Raw genomic sequence first — 17466 nt, 5'->3', positions numbered from 1 at the left:
TTTTTTTTTTTATTTTTTTATCTCCTTTGGCAAATTCCGAGACAATGAGTGAATTGTCCAATAAAAAGCTGAAACATGTTTTTACAGAAACAGGCCCTTGAGCATCCTCACTGGGAACAAATCTCTTGCTTACTTCCCATATTCACTTGGATGTGTAATAAGTAATATTTCATATTGTGTGGCCCTTTTTGGGTGGATTTTTTCCAAAAAGAATCACTCAAACTTGTCAGATGACTGAAAGGATGCATCACAATCACTTTAATGTCCTATCTTGCCTACTGTGATATTACGTAACATTCCTGCTAATACTGAAAAATGAGTGCACACAGATGGATATTGGGGCTGAAACAACAGTTCATTGTTAGTTTTCTTTTACTGCATAGCAACCATGCTTATTCCTACCTTTCAAAACACTCCAAGGCCACTTCACATTGTAAGAAGTCTAACTGTGTTTATTTTTTAATTGAATACTTTTATGGTTAAGCTGCTGCAGCTGTGTGATAAGAAACACAATTACGAAATCAAATTTTTCTTTGTAGTAGTAAACTACAAAACTCTCAATAAAATGGGTGATTCATCTTTTAGTCATCAGTGCTGTTTTGGAGTCATTACATCGAAAACAACTCCAGACCATATTGTTCCACTTTATCGCACAATATTTTATACCTGAGAGACTGATGACAAGCCCAGAAAACCCACATTGGCCAACGCTGGCGTACAATTTGTGTGGGAAATTTTGAAACATTTCAATTTTAGCAAAATAATCATCAAAAGTCTGGAAAACTGTTAAAACAATGTTTTATAATGGCCCAGTAAAAGTTCAGACCTAAAAGCCTTTAGCAATCTGTAAGAGTGGAAAATGATGTCTACAAATACTCTACGTAATCTGACTATGAACGACTTGAGACTTGAACTATTTGCAAAGAAGAATGGGCAACATGTTCAGTGTTTAAATGCGTAAAAATGGTAAAGACATACGTCCAAAGGCTTGCAACTGGAATCACATCAAAAGTTGATTCTCAAGATACAAACAAAACCATGATTTCTCATTCCTCCAGTTCACAATTATACAACACTTTGCTTTGATTTCACCAATCTAATTAAAACAATTGGAAATTTGTGACTGTAATGAAACAAAGTAAAAGGATGTTCAAAGGGTTGGGCATACTTTTGCAAGACACTTTAATTTTTTCCGTGAAATAAGTACTTTCTGGTATTTTTCATGTGTCTGTTTCTCTTTGTGTTTGAAATTAGGGACACATTGTACATACCTTTGTTCAAATAACAGCCTGTTTGTTCTCTGCTGGATTAACAGTCGGTGAATTGTTCAGGTTTGCATGCTGGTGGTACCAACAGCCATACCAGACATTCCAGCCACCTCCAAGGACAAATCCTGCACGGCTCAGTGTTTAAGACTTCAGCAGACACACTTAGTCATTACAAAGTTTCTTATGTAAGTAAATCCTGCTTTCCTGACATTTTGTCAGTCTTCACCCCTCAAAGCGAGACAACATCACCAGCAGCATTAAAGCTTCCATAAAAGGTTAAAGCAGCACTGTCATTACAAACCTTCACATAGTCGTCCAGGCGGAAATGGTATGTATGTTTGCGAGCTTTCTTTGATTTCAGAATGTGTCTTTGTACTTTTGTGTTTCCTTTGCATTCCCCTTTCCACAGTTAGCTGGGTGTCTGGATGTATTCAGTAGTTTCCATCCATGAGACTAAAAGCAATTAAGAGATTTTAAACAATTTTCTACTAACAGAATGATTGATAGTTGTTCAAGTGAAGTGTTACGTGTGTTCTTTGTATCTCTAGCTGCTGGAGATGTACCACTGAACTACAAAGACATTTCTTTATGATGAGTAAGATGGATGATTAACTTATTGAATGACCTTGCTCTTGTAGTTGGCAGACATCAAGTCTCTAATCACAGTTTTTGATCTGTTTGTTGTGGGGAAAAAACCATGTAAAGCACATGAGGACAAGATTTATCAGTTGAATTCTTGTCACGCATACTCAGATGTCCCCTCGTCAATTTATTGCAGATGATAGTCTGCAACTTTTGTACTGGCAAGCAGAACATCTGGTGTAAACGTTTTGAAAATGCAATAAATAATAGATCTTAAGGATTTGTTCACCATTACAGGAAAAGAGATATCTGTATCAAATTCACAACACAGCTTTTAAGTGAGTTAGAATTTGAGCATTTGCTTTCCTTTAGCTTCAGTCGATAGATCACATATCTAAGAAGATTGAATTAATATCCTACATGATACTCCATGTAATTTCAAATTTGTGGAACTTATGTTTGGAAGTTTTTTATAAGTTCATTTCAGAATGATGGCAGTTCCTGCGGTTGTAATAAGTTAGCTCCTTTCATCAAAAGTTTTTGAAAGGGTCATAAAATGACCTCCTCTCTTTTTCATCACTTTTCTGATTTCTACAAAAAGTCATAAAAATTAAGACGAAGCTGAGCTGTCTTTTTTGCATTTCTAAGTGGTTTCTCATGATTCAAAAAATATTTTAAAAAATGGAATAATAAACTCTGCTCATTCTCTAACAATTTCAAAATGTAAAAGCCAGATCTGAAAAATTTAAGATTGTTGCCTTTATCTTCTTTCTACAATGCCATGCAAAAATATCCATATCTCACAAACTTGTTCACATTTTGTCACATTACATCAAACAATTTGAACGTACTTTTTTTTAGATTTTATGTGAGTGACCAGCAAAGGGGGGAGGGATATATATGTTTTTTTAACAGATTTTCTTCCAGAATCTGCTTCATTAAGCTCCATCCTTAATCCGATCAACTGTGACCGGTTGTCCTATCCCTGAAAAAAATGAATAAAACAAATACCTCCAGCACAATATGGCTGCTATGTTTCACCATGTTGGATGGTATGTTCAAACTGAAGTATAGTGTGAGTTTTGCTCCACACGAAGCGCAAGCAAGAACAAAGAGTTCGTCCACATGTTTGTTGTGTCCTCCACATGGCTTGTGACAAAGTGAAAATGTGACTTTTTATGGCTTTCTTTCAGCAGTGGCTTTTCTTTTGTTTTTTTGCCACTGTTTCCTAAAGTCCAGATAGGCGGAGTGAATGACTAATAGTTGTCTGAGCTGTGGATCTCAGCAGCTCCCACAGAATTGTGCCCATTGTGTGGGGTTTGGTGGACAGTCATATCTCTGGCTTTGCAGTTGTGTCATATTCTTCCTATTTTGGGATGATGGATTGGATAGTTCTCTGTGAGAACTTTTAAAGCTTGGGTGTTATTTCAAGCCTTCATGTCAGTATATTAGGAAATATATGTGTGTGTGTGTGTGGGGGTGTGTGTGTGTGGGTGTGTGGGTGTGTGTGTGTGTGGGTGTGTGTGTGTGTGGGGGGGGTGTGTGTGTGTGGGTGTGTGTGTGTGTGGGTGTGTGTGAATACGAATGGGTGAATGTGACTCTAGTGGTCAAAATAACCACTGGAGTCAAAATGACTGGATAAGCGCTATATAAGTCCAGTCCATTTATTATTTTACCCTTTAAGCGCAGATCACTGTGATGAATTTCATTTAGGGGTATTAGGATAAAAAGGAGCTGGATGCAAATGTCATCACATTTTCAGCTTGTTATTGTTAATTCCTTAACCATGTATTATTTTCCTTCCACTTTAACAAGCTAATTTGTGTTGGTTTATTACTTAAAAACCCAATAAATTCTGTTGAGGTCTGTGGTTGCAATAAGACAAAATGTTAAAAGGCTTAAAGGGTATGAATAGTTTTGCAAGACATTGTAACTGGAAAACTTTGCCTTTTTATGATGTTTGACCTCCTTTAATTTTATGCATCTATAAATTTCCATCAGGATCACTGCAGCTCAGTTAACTCATGCTTTCAAAGGTCACTTGTTGAGCCACAACACTACAGACTGCAGTTAATGTTATAACTTTTCCTTCACCGACTGTTGCTACAATTGAAGATTAATTCTTGTTGGAGAACTGTGTGACATGATTTTGTTTAGAAATCAAGAGAATGCATTGCAACAAAACCACGGTGTTTGCCAGAGGTAGTGGACAGTATAAACTGACGCTATGAACTTATTAACTGTTTAGTTAAGTGTTATGTCCGGCTGGAGCAGGCTGCGTCTGGTCTTCGTCTGGGCGGGTTCTGCAGCCCTCGCATTTCCTTCTCTCCTGCTCCCTGCAGAGGTAAAAATGACTCACTGAGTCAGCAGCTGGTCTCCGTCATCACCAGTATCACCCAGGATTCCACCAGAGGCCTGCAGCCAAATCATTGCACAGCGGTGACATCACTTCCCCTTTGTCCTTATATGGATCTATTTTTTGCCAAGACAAAACAATGCTCGTGAGAAAAATGTTAATGATCAGATTTTTATTTGAGCAACTGAATTCGTTGTGTACATGCCTTATTTGAACATTAGGCAGGGACAGCAAAGAACTAGTGAGATTTTCCATGCTTAAAAGTGTATTTTGTATGCCTTTACCGATTGTGTTCTGGTCATTGTTTATTAATTTTCCCATGGTTGGCAATTGTTGGAGGTGGGTAGTAACTTGCTATGTTAACTCAGTTGCATCTACACCAGTAACTTTTTTTTAACAAAATAGTGTAAGTAGTTTTACAGCAACATACTTTTTATTTCCACTTGAACATTTCTTTTTAAAGTAACATAACTCTTACTTGAGTTCATGTTCCACTCTACATGAGAACAATCACTTGTGTTTTCTTTTTCATTAAAATTTAATAACTGACACTGAGACTTTAAAATAACTGCATGTTTAATTTAGTCTTCTGGCCTAAACAAGATTCCTTAAGCTAAATACATTATAATCCAAAAAAATAATCTATAAAATGGAATAAATATTGATTTGGAATTCTGCAAAAAGTCTGAAATGGTGCTATATGATTAGCTGACTTTGAAGGTACTTTAAATTAAGTGGTTTAGAAATACTGTAAAGAAATAGAAAAAGAACTGAAATTGGATTTGACTTGGACCTATCTTTAACTGAATAGAAATAGAGAAAAAATATGGCTGAAGATGAGATGGGTTACTCAGAGACAATGTTATAGCAACGTTTTCCTAGTTTGTGTTTAAACCCTCCTGAAATCTTCCGTCCAAAAGTGTGAATCCCGCTTAAGCTTATGGTGGAGCCAAACATGAAATACATTTGGAAATATACCTCTCTTGACCCAGTTAATCATATAAACACAGAAATACCTGTTTATATTCTGTTCTCATTTTCCCAATCCAATGTATTTGCTTTGGGTTTTACCTGCAAACACAGACACCTTGGTGGTTGTGTCATCTACTTGTAGAACCACGATCACAGCAGGCAGACCACAGACAGCCCTACACTGACCGACTGACAAGCTTTGCGTTTCCGTCAGAGCTCACAGACGCCCTTGTGGTTGAACTGAACTGCGATTTCGGTCGTGTTTGTGTTTGGAAGCCAGCTGTACTGCCCTAGAAATGAAAGATGTTGACAAAATACACCTGCTCAAATTCATTTTGACATGCGAGTTTATTTTTATTTATTCAACCTATATTTCACCAGAAAAATCCCATTGAGGATAAATATCTCTTTTGCAAGAGAAAGCTGCCCATACTGGCAGCAACACAAAGCGATAACAGACATTTCAACCAAAAACACAGAAAATTTAACCCTTCCATTTCCAAAGGAAATGTTGAAAAAAATGTATCAGACATATAACACGAAGGCCTCTGTTTCAGCCTGAATGTTTATTACAGATGAGTGAATTTTGTTATTAAATGTTTAAACCAAAGTGTTTAGTTTTCACCATTCCACTGGCAGGAACGGACAGGCGGGTCCACGCCTCACCATGTTTTCCTGAAAAGGGAGGTGCCGTGCAGAATGTTGTTTATTTTGAGGAGTTACCATGGAATCTCCTGTCCCTTCTTTTTTGACCAAATATTAAAGGTGTTAGAAATAGTAGCTGGATCTTTCAATGCCCTAATGTCAGTTTATTAAAATAAATTATGCCATGCTCCTCAATAACATTAATAGGCATGTCGACTGAGTTAGGTTGTTTCCTTGACAAAGCAAGAGTGAACCTTAGGAAGTTATGTGTGGTTTTCTAAGCTGGTGATTAACATGCTTTATAAAAGGAAAGTTAAAAGTGGCCTTTATTAAACAGAAATGTGGCAGAATAGAGAAATGGAAGACATGCACCACGAGCTGAACCTCTGATAACTGTGTTAAGATAAAAAGAAAGCGACCAATTTCAGAAAATATTTGACAATTCAAGAAATAAGAAATTTCAGAAAAGTATTTTTCAAAGTACAGGCAAATAATCTTTCTAAGATTATGGTCTAAACAAATCTCAGTGGTGACTAGTTACCATACCATGCAGATGGAGGACAGCACATAAAGGCAGACCCTTGCTACAAGTTTGTTGATTCCCAATGACTGTACAGAGGGGAAAGCACCACACCTGACTTATTACAAAATAACAATTTGCCCTTGAACATTACTAAATAAGGCCAATAAATATACATAGTCACTTTTAATTGCACAAATGAGTAAATTCATTTCTCAAACCTTGGGTAGATCATGTCAGCTCACCTTTTGCAGCTGTACAAGCTTTAACATTTCGGAGGAAGCTTATGAACTGTGTGTGAACATTTTTTGACCTTTCTTCCCAAAGTCCATTTTTGAGGTTATGCAATGATGTTGAACCAGAAGTTCTTACTCCCAGTTTCCACTTGAGTCGATCCTGAAGGGTTGGCAACAAATCTAAAACTATCAATAACTCTGCTAAGAAGCAGCCATTATGCACTTTTATTGCAGCGAGAGTTGCCAGACATTCTGCATATGAGGTTCTATCATCTGGTTCCTCTGCAGGATGTCCTGACAACAGTGTGAGGAGCTCTGTCATTTTGGGGAGCTAAATGTGGAGCTCCACCATAAAGTTGATTTGCACACCTGCTCAAACACCTTCCTCTGGAAGTTGGCTCAAGAGAAAAGGTTGGAGGGACTATATGTTCCTTGTGGCCTGAGAATGCGTTAGTTTTTTCTGTATAACTGGAGCAGATGAATTATTTCCAAGGGAATCTTTTGACTCAGGTGGTTTGGATGGAGATCCTCAATAAGAGCAGTTGTTGATGTGCAGTGCTGTGTCTGTTGTTGACTAACAACATTATTGTGACCTATTTAAAGTGTCTCGTGGGACTATGTGGTGCAAAAGTAAAATTTCCTTTCCTTTGCTGCTCTGTTCCATTTGTCTTCCAGGTCTAAATGACACCATGTCTCTGTAAAAATGCCAGAGAACCTTTCTTTCTCATTCAACTGCAGAGACTGCTTTTATTGTGATCTTACATTCAGGTTAGAAAAGAAAAGAAGAAAAGGAGAAATAAATTTGAAGGTTATGACGTGAGAAACACAAAAAAAGCGTATTTTTTTATGTACGCTTGGGACAGAATTTATTCTCACTGGAAACTCAGGACTTACTCTTAGGTTTCCAGACTCTGAGATCATTGCACTGCAGCTACATCTCACCAAGTCTAGGGAACCATTTCACACTTTATAAAAAAAAAAAAAAAACATAATGCAGTGGCAAATCCAGAGAGGTCGGTAAATATCAATCCACAAGAGACCTGGGCCGAAGAGTCAAGTCTTGCATAATCACCATCAGTTAGTGCTCAATGTGAACTGAGATGAACATAAATAAAACTTTGAGGCAGCAAAAAACAGCTGCAGCTCTCCTTTGTCTCATCCCATCCTTCCCAGAAAAAGCAGCGATCGGAAACCCACTGACTGAAAACACCTTCATCCCATCATCTGGTCCTCTTTAACACTCAACTATGATCCCACCCACTCAGGCTCGTGCCGTGTGATACTTCAGCTGGAACTGCCAACTTGTGGATATATATATATATTTTTTTTTTCTGTTGGGCGAATTTGAAGGAATTTCAATGTTTGTTTTTTTTTGTCTGTCACCTAATGAAAGAGCCAATTCTTTACTTTCCAAAGGAAATAATATGCACATTGCACATGTTAATTCTCACTAGAACTGACAGCATTGTGCACATACATGAGTGATTTATTCTTCTTACACTATCGATTAAGAGTACATGAAATTGCTAAATAAATGGCAACCAATTGCTTGTTTCTAACCACTTTAAAAGGATATTTTTTTTTTTAACATTTTAGCTTGTGTACTTTGGATTGTGAGTCCACAAACTGTTGCTATGCAGAAATCCTGTATACAATCCTGCAGCTGACCTCTTAACTAAGCGCCTCTAAGTTGGCTGCAGGTCAAATGGCAAGTACAAGTCCATGGAGCACAATGGGAGTCAAAGGAGGACATAAGGGGGCAGGGAAAACTCTTTGAGTCACGCAGCCCTAAGCAGTGAATCATTGCAAAGGGCCTGGTGACTGAATGACTTGTGTTTGGATCCGTCACAGCCGTGGAAATGGCGGGAATCTGAGCCACTGGCTCCTTCGCATCTGCAGCTTTGACAGCTTTGTGAGGTGATGAGACAACACACTTGTTAAGTCAGAAGTGACTTATTCACATTGAGAAAGCTCAGCGTGTTTGAAGTCAAAATCCCACAAATGTAAATATTTTCTCCTGAGGGTATGGTGTGTTTTCAGTGTCGAAGTAACTGAATATGGAACAAATAGATAAAAGCAATCTAAGGTCTTTACGTTTGGATGTGAAGAACGTGCATTTGTAGAGAGAGAAGGGCAAAAACAAGCTCAGTGTGTGATAGTTTACATACCAACGAGGAGATTATGAGAACCCACAGAGCAAAGACACGAAGAACCAAACTAAACTCAAGAGGAATATTTCACCTTAATGCTAACCCATGGCTGAGTTTGTGCCAGTTTCAAACTGAGACAGTCAAAGCTAAATTTAGACATTGAGGGGATATGGGAGATGAAAACTTTGAGCTGCTGTTTTTCCCTCTCCTCACTTCTTTATAGCGTTCGACCTCTCTATCTGCCTGGGTCTAGCTGTGTAAAGCCTTCTGGTGTTCTTGCAGCTTGCGTTTGTCTTTTATGTGCATCCCACTTGATACATGACGTGCTTAAAGGCAGCTGGGGAGTCAGTCTACTTCTTCCTCCACAGTAAGCATATGCCCAGACGTGGAACCAGTCATCGTATTACTTGAAGGCATTCTTATTAAAGCGGGGATCATATCGGTGCAGACTGCCGAGTCTGGGACAAAAGCTCACTGAAACTTTGAGATAAAACAAAACAGGCTTTCATAACAGAATGGAACATTTTCATGTGTGACTTTCTTTGAAGAAGAGTCACTTTATTTGCATCTAAAAACAAAGCCAAAACTTTTTTCCTTAAGTATTTCATTTCACTCTTTATAAAGTTTAAATGTGGAGAATAGATGCTGTTTTTAAACTTGGAAGTCTTACATTATTGGAAAAGTGGTTTCTGTAAACTGATGCTTTCATTCCTTTTCTTTTGTCACACATTTGAGAAATTATTTAACTGACGAGAAAGAGGTTGCTTTTCTTTTTTTCCAGTTTTTTTTATTTTAATTTGTGTTTTCATAAAACTAACATTTGTTTTTTTTTTAATTTACTGACTTTCAGAGCCTTATGTAAACATCAATAAAAGTAAACAAAAACAACCCATCCCAAATCAACAAGAACCACTGCAGTGTCCACATAAAAACACACATACAGCTTACAAACACGAAATACAGACATTCCCGGTTATGGTCCAAGTAGTCGAAACTGTTGGGACAGCCGAGTGAGTGATAATTTGAATGTAAAAAAAAAAAGAGTGGATTAAGAAAGATTGCAATGGGTTCCATATCCTCCAGAATTTGTCTGACTTTTGATGAAGATAAGAGGCTATTTTTTAATGCTTTGCATCTGTATAGGATTGTGTTGAGAATTTGGTTAAGTTACTCATTTAGTAGTTTCCTTGTTATTCCAAGGAAAAGCCTGCACACAGCACGATACTGCCAACACAAAATTTCACTATGGGAATGTTTATTCAGGGTAATGAGTAGCTTTTATTTTCCTTCACCTGTAATTCAGAGAACCTTCTCTTACACATTAACGTTTTCCAGAGTTGCCCCTTAGCTGCTTCTCTGATGGATAGCTGGTCTGTCATCTTAGGTGATGGAAATGCTTCCATGTAAAAACAATTACAAATAAGTTTTACAAATTTTAAGAATTTGTAAAAATTATTCAAAGTTATGAATCATTTGCCTTCCATTTTGCATTTATACACTAAGATGTATTGCTAATAATTCAGACTTTTCTTTATTTTTATGAATGCTGGGAGATGCAGTTCGATCAGTCCATTATAAATGCAAGTTCTACTGACCTTTGGCCAACTTCTCACCCCCTGAAAGCTTGAGAAAAAGTAGACTCCTGCCTTTTCAGTATTCACAGATGTTTCTGTGAATGTCACTCCAAATGATTTGGCTATTAAAAGATTTTTTCAAAGAACACATCTAAAATAATTTGAAAGAAAATGCAACTAGGAAAGCTGAAATAACTAGGCATAGCGTTATTTGACATACTATTGTTTGGCATTTGTGAAGTAGCCTATACAGAAGAGCCATGTAATTTCCTGGAAGCTAACTGGATCTACCCCCAAGAACAGAGATGCGGATGTTTGCAGATTACTATCTGCAGTATAGTCCCAAGATAATTTCCACTGTGCAAATCGATGCATATTAAGGTAGATTTGATGTTTGAACTTTTACATAGCACTAAGCATTGGTCTGTAACCAATGCATCTATTGGAGGGTAACTATGTGTCCGAGCATCCTTGCGACATTCCAAGGATTGAGCATGTATAGAAAATTGCGGAGGAGTTTTGTTCCATGGATAAATAAGATAAACAATTTAACTGAGCTTCGACTTAGTTAAGGGATGAGGAAATTCTTCAGATCTTTTGATATCTAGATCCCTGTCTTTTCTTTGCCTTGGTCTTAGCTCGCAAGATCAGAGCATGGCAGCAGATCAAGTCTCAATCAGATAAAGCTTTGCAACTTGAGGACATTATACACGTGTTATTGTCTGCAGGGATAAGTTCTGGGGATTGTGGTCACCTGTCATAATAGAAAAATAATGATAAAATAATTTATATTGTCATTTTCACCCTGTGATTTCTACTGTAAAGTATTATTTTTTTTATTTAGCTTAACCAATTTTGATTATTTTTTTCTTTCGCATTTTCCCACTCAAATGCTCAGAAGCACAGCCGGTGAAGTAGCAGCAAGCTAAGCTTCAACTGGACATGTTAAAATCTGTAAAGCAGATTATTTAGGTCTCCAAACAACAACTCTAAATAGTTTCTGTAAGAAGTTAAAAAATGGACAACCTCCAAAAACTATAATAGTCTACAAAAGCTAGTTTTTCTCTTTGCTTTGGACAGCTGTTTTAGTTCTTGAGACAGCAAATATGGCATTTGTTTCTTTGAAATTATGCAACATCTTTGTTTATTCATGGATTTTCATTCCTGGTCACGCGTTAAGCATGTGCTATTAGCTCACAAGCTTTTTGGAAATCAATCACATCAGCAAAATATATTTCAAATTATATATAATTTTACTCAGAATGGAGTCCAAACTTACCACTACCTGATTCAGCGTCCACAGGCCAAGTTTTCGGTCTGAACTGTTCTCTGTCTCCATGTGGATGCTTAATTGAGACGACATTAGAGCAGACATTAGAACACATTTGAACTGGTAGGAAAAACACAGCAGGCTGCCACAGGACTGTATATCCTATATTCTGTTGGTTGAAGTTTGGTGGGAGCACAAATATTGACGTCAGGCTCATGTGCTTCTTTTCTTACAAAGCTCACTTAAAGCGACGGCGAACCGCAACATCCCCTTCCTTTCTCTCCTCAGCTGTAGGACTCCAAGCCGCACAACAGACCAGCCATCAGTAGACATGTCGTATGGCTGCTGTCAGCATAGTCATTATGTCTTTCAGTCTGGATCGGTTTAAACAAGATTCTCAGATGGCCAGTGGCCACACAAATCCAGCTCCCCGCCATGAGATGCTTTGCTTCTTCTGGCTAAATTCATGCTTTGGTCAATTTAATGGGTGGTCAGTCAAATTCACTAAGATAGAGAGAGTAAACAGTCATATTTATGTTTATGTTATCGGTCTTATCTCTTGGTTACTTGCAACAAATAGCAGCAAAACAACTTGGATGATGATCTAATTGTCAGTGAAAATTTAAAAAAAATCACCAATCCAACCTTTTCTGATTGGTACCAGTTGTTTTTCTTTTTTTGTATTTCTACATTGCTTTGTTTCTGTCATGTTTGGGTTTTATCTATGTTGTATGCAATTTTTGATCATTTAGTTTCTTCAGTCTTTATCTCATTTATCTCCTCCTTCCTCTGTAATTCATCCCAGCTGTTCCTCTTCCCCTTGATTACTCCATGTGTGTATTCTCACCTGTGGCATTAGCTTTGCACCTCAGTGTAAAATCGCATAAACTGGAATTACAAAAATAAATTAGCTTAATGGAAATGAGGCAATTTTGATAAAAACACGACTTTTGATCAAAAGCTTTTTCTATTAGGATGAGTCAGTTTTTTTTGTTTTGTTTTTTTGTCTGTGTTGAAATTAGTGTATTTTGCAAAACTGCAATGGAAACACTTTCTTTGTATCATGTCATCAACAACAGGAAATTACTACTGGCGGAAAAGATGACAAAAAGTTGTAGGAGGATGGTGCTGCATGTTCTTTAAGGAGATTGCATGAACAAACTTATTTGTGTTTCTTAGTTGATTGGCAATTGCAAAATTGTTCTTCAACTTTAAGGGAAAATTAACACTTTTGTGCACAATTTTAATGGAAATGCAGCTATTGTTCTCCACAAAATGTTTACAGCAACCTCAAAAAATTCAAGTTTTGCCAGCCACAATTTTTTGAGCTCTACAAACATCTGAGTTTATTGTTAATATAGTTGGACGAAAACCTTACCATGAAAGTGAAATATATTATTCTATTGGCTCATGTAGTCTACATATAGAGACATAATGTTTCTTGTTTTTTCTAGACAGAGGACATACCTGTCTGTCTGTGTCCAGCAGAGGCATGTCCTCAGCTCAGAACATCAGTGTCTTCTTATGGGAAAACCACCTGCTGGACAGATTCTCAGAATACTTTGTGCTCTGTGATTTAAACCATCTGTTTTTGTTGTCACTCACTTATAGCTCAACCAAAGTCTGGAGATGTTTTTTTTTTTCCTTCCGCGGCACAATGCGGATGTTACCCATTGAAATGGATCTCTGTGCTCTCCATAAACATTAAAGAACCCTCTTTCAGTCACTAAAAAGGTTCTGAATGATCTTTCAAACACAACTCTGAATACCTTCACCCAGCCTGAAATCTGACTTTAGGGACAGAAACAGCTGGTTTGTATCTTTTTCTTTACTTAAGTAGAAAAATATACATTGACCTGTGGCAAAGAGGGTGCACAAAATGCACTTGAAATTATGTTCAAATGTTGCACATGACATTATTAGTTACATTTTTAGACACAACAAACATTATTTATGTTAAATGGTTTGGATCAAACTATGTTCACATCGTACAATAGCCTGCATGTCTTCCTGTATCCAGAGTTAGTGGAAACTAACGAAACTGACACACTGCCATCTAATGTGACTGAGCTTAAGATCTTCACCACATAATTTAAGCTATGTGGTTTAGTCTTGAGATGAGCGACGGTCCTAGTGACTTTTCCCAAACGTCTTTCAAATGTAATTGCAGCAAACAATCGAACGTATTGATAGGCCATATGTTTTAAAAAACAAGTCTTTTCAACTTACAATTATCAAGTATGTTGTGTTGTTCTGTCATACAAGATTCAGATAACATACACTAAAGTTTGTTGACAAAATTTTACAAAGTGCAATTAGTATGAATATTTTCTAAAGACATTCTGTCATCACATTCCCATTTGAAAAGTTTCAAAATCCAATCTTTGCAGTATTTTCCAAGTTTAAAACTTTTTAATACGTTTCTTTGCACAGTCTAAAAATCTATTGCTGAGCTCTGACTGTACCAAAGTCAGAGCTCCCCAATAAATATTAATCTGGCAGAGAGTAAAGTTCAACAAGTACTTTATACTGTCAGCAGAACTCTCAACAATGAAAGGCTCTCACTTTTGCTTGGAACCAAGTGTGAGAGCATAATTGTATTCAGAGTTAAATGAGACATACTCACTGCCTGGCATGCGTCACATTCAGCAGACCAGACAGGCAAAATTGGCCTTATTTACAACACCAAACTGGATACTGGAATTTCAAATGTAATGCCAAACTTTGCAGGAATACAGCTCTTTTGTACAATTTGTCATAACTATGTAATACTTCCAGTTAATGAGAGATAGTGTTAAACTAAATTAATTAGGGTTTAACTCAGATGCAGATATGATTTGAACCCAAAATGTGACAAAACGTGAGCTGCAGTATATAACTTTGACTTTTTTTAAAACCTATTTGTTGAATTTGTTACTATGTTGTGAAAGTATAATATGAGCCAGAAAATCTGTGAAAAAAAATTGTTTGTTTTCCTTCTCCCAGTGTTTCCAATGCTAAATGGAAACTACCAATCAGAGCAAGAAGGAGATCAATAACGCACATGCATGTGTAACTCACCCCTCGCCCTTTCTTCCCACTAGCTCTCTAGCTCTCTGCTACGATGCAGCTTCTCCCATCAAACAAAGGCTTTTATGAATGCTAAGGCTAGTTAGCAGAGTCATAGACGATGATGATTAAGCGGTTTTTCTGTAAAGGTGAATTGAGCACATTTAGCACCACATTGATGAAGTTGAATGACAGCACTAAGACCCTTTTCTTTGTTTTGATTGGTTGTTTTTGGTCAGAGAGGACGTGGAGGAGCTTGATCAAAGATAATCTGCTTCAACATACAATCATGACATGATAGTTTTAAAAAATATGTAAAATAAATATATATTTTTTTAAATAAAAGTTACATCCTGCAGTTTTAACACACGTGACAGATAATGGATTGTGTGCTACTACATACTCATTTGCATTCAGAGTGTGTAATCTAAAGTTTCCATGTCAACCAAAGCATCAGAAATTTCCGTTGAGGTTTGAAATCCAGCATGGAAAGTTGGAGGTTTGATACCAGCTCCGACCTCAAAACCTAAAATGGTTTTGAGTGCATATTTTATTTTCATAGCTGCAAGAATAAATTAACTAACCCCCATTAAACACATAACTTCTGTACAAATAGCTTTATATTGACCTCTTTCATCAGAGCACACTGGTTCCTGAGCACAAGAGTTTGAAAATCCCACTGGTTTTGTGACAGGCAAATTAAAAATGGTCATGTTGGGTTTGTTGACTTCTCGATAAATGGCACAAATAAAAACAGAATTAATAATTGACATGTATGTTCTAAGGAAAAATAGCATAGCATTTCCAGGAGACGTAGGAACTGAAGATTTAAGATTGCAACTCCTGTCACTGGTGAATTGGAGGACATAACGATGGGCCCCCTGATAGCTAGAGTTATTGCTTTGCTAAAATTGCAGTTATTCAAGGCCTGCCAAATAAATTACCACATTATTCATCAGGATGGATGGATGCAGAGTCAAAACTGCTGGTGATTGGAAGCTCTGAGCTGAGTTTGTAGGCTTATGTTCAGAGTCTTTTGGGAACTTTACCATCTGTAAATGATCAGCAGGAGATTGTTTTTTCCTGACATTAAGTCAGTTGTAACCAATTTGTTTTGTCTGATGTATCAAAGTCCGTTTAGAAGAAATAGGCCAATGACTGACGTTTCTGTTCTCATTTCTGTGATTAATGATGTACTTTAAATGTTTTCTCTTTTGCATTGCTTAGTGTTACATTGTTTGCAGATGTTTTTGCAACTTCCATTGGGAGAAGACTTCAATCATTAGTGAATATTTACTAAATAAACTATATTAATATACATAATTAAATCTACCCCATAATCATTCTTGCAACCTCTCATACTCAAGATAGAGTACTAAATACCAATGCACTGAGCGATCATTATCACAGAAAGAGAGAAGCAAGACGATTCCTGTATATTTCTCAGGAATGAGATTTATTTAGGATTAATCAAAGATAATCATAGGAAAATCAGTAAGAATTAGAAAAAAAAAAACAAATCATTTAATTTATTGGGACTCAAGCTAATTAGAAATAAGAGCCAAAAACCAAACTAATCTGAAGTACAAATATGCTGATGCATTCAAGTCTAAATTACTTAAAACAATAAAAAAATGGGAAGTATATGGACAGAGAACCCACTATTAAAAATACTGCACGAATTGATTAAAATCTGAGATTAAGTTTACCTGCAATTAGTCATAAAATCTGAAATAAAAGTGGTTGTAAAAACTCAACGTATTAGTTTCATTTAGAATTAAATTACTGAAATTATCTTTTACACCGCAAGTTATGTTTCTTCAGTAGTATACAACTCTGTGATTCCAAGACTACATATAAAAGGAAAACTTTTAAAGTGAATTATGAGCTTGCTGAACGGTGCTAATGAGCATGTGCCTATCTGTGACTACTCTGTTGGAAGAACATACATCTGGCTTTGGAGATTTATACAAGTCATGGTTGGGCTGCAATGTTTAACATGAGAAATCACAAAAAGTCTTCATGTTACCATGTGAAACTATCTTTAGACATATTTATATATAAATATTTAAGCCGATTTTGACATGCGACCTTAACTTAATTTGTCAAAAGACACCAACTCACTGTTTAGATTTTACAAGCAGACGTGTCTCCGAGTTATGCTGACAAATCTCACTCCCTCGTGTGCTCAGTGGAGACAGTACACACACTGTCTGGATCCCTAAAAGTGGTTTATCAGAGAGGATCCATCAAATTTCCACTTTGTTATCTCAGGCAGCCTGAACTCCCATGTCTCTTAAAAAGTTTACATTCAACCAAAATGCCTGTTTGATTCATTATAGGTTATATTATTTATAAAGAAAATATATTTAATCCATATCATGTCATATTACAATTTGTAATATGACAATATGTTATAACATTCTGGTTCTTTTGAAGCTATGTTGCAAGGCCCTGTAAGTCACTGCGTTGTTGATGTTGAAAGTGGAATTATGGTAAGAATGTGGAGTGACGTGCCGGGGCAGACTGTACTTGGCTGTTTTGTCTTGGTGGTGGTCTGAGGCTGCTTAATAGCAGTGCTTTGCTTCTGGAAAAGTAGTGAGCTTCTGGATTGATTAAATATCCCCAAGAACCAGCATCTGGCAGCATTAATACATCACACACATCTCCGGTGCTCTGGGATCAAGTGCTGCCTCTTGATCACCCATGGAGAGAAATACCACACAAAAGCCTCTAGTGTATTCAGAGACAGTTTGTTCATTGAGTGCAGCACACAAAAATGTATTCAAATGATTCAAGAAAGAAAGAGAAATGCGTGGTCCTTGCAGAGCTCATCAGTCGTAGG

At 36.9% G+C, this 17466-nt stretch overlaps 1 protein-coding gene across 1 annotated transcript in view; it reads left to right on the top strand.

Moving 5' to 3' along the window:
* Positions 1-1510: 1510 nt before the first annotated feature.
* The window catches only part of LOC129365202 (KATNB1-like protein 1), a 32377-nt gene continuing 16421 nt past the window's right edge, over positions 1511-17466 (top strand). The window contains exon 1 of the mRNA XM_055038234.1: positions 1511-1596. The gene's annotated coding sequence lies outside the window, so the exon portion shown is untranslated. The remainder of the gene's footprint in view (positions 1597-17466) is intronic.

This window comes from Poeciliopsis prolifica, unplaced genomic scaffold, assembly GCF_027474105.1.
Source record: "Poeciliopsis prolifica strain line A6 unplaced genomic scaffold, Auburn_PproV2 SCAFFOLD013, whole genome shotgun sequence".
Lineage (NCBI taxonomy): Eukaryota > Metazoa > Chordata > Actinopteri > Cyprinodontiformes > Poeciliidae > Poeciliopsis > Poeciliopsis prolifica.
This window is presented reverse-complemented; position numbering and strand designations above follow the sequence as displayed.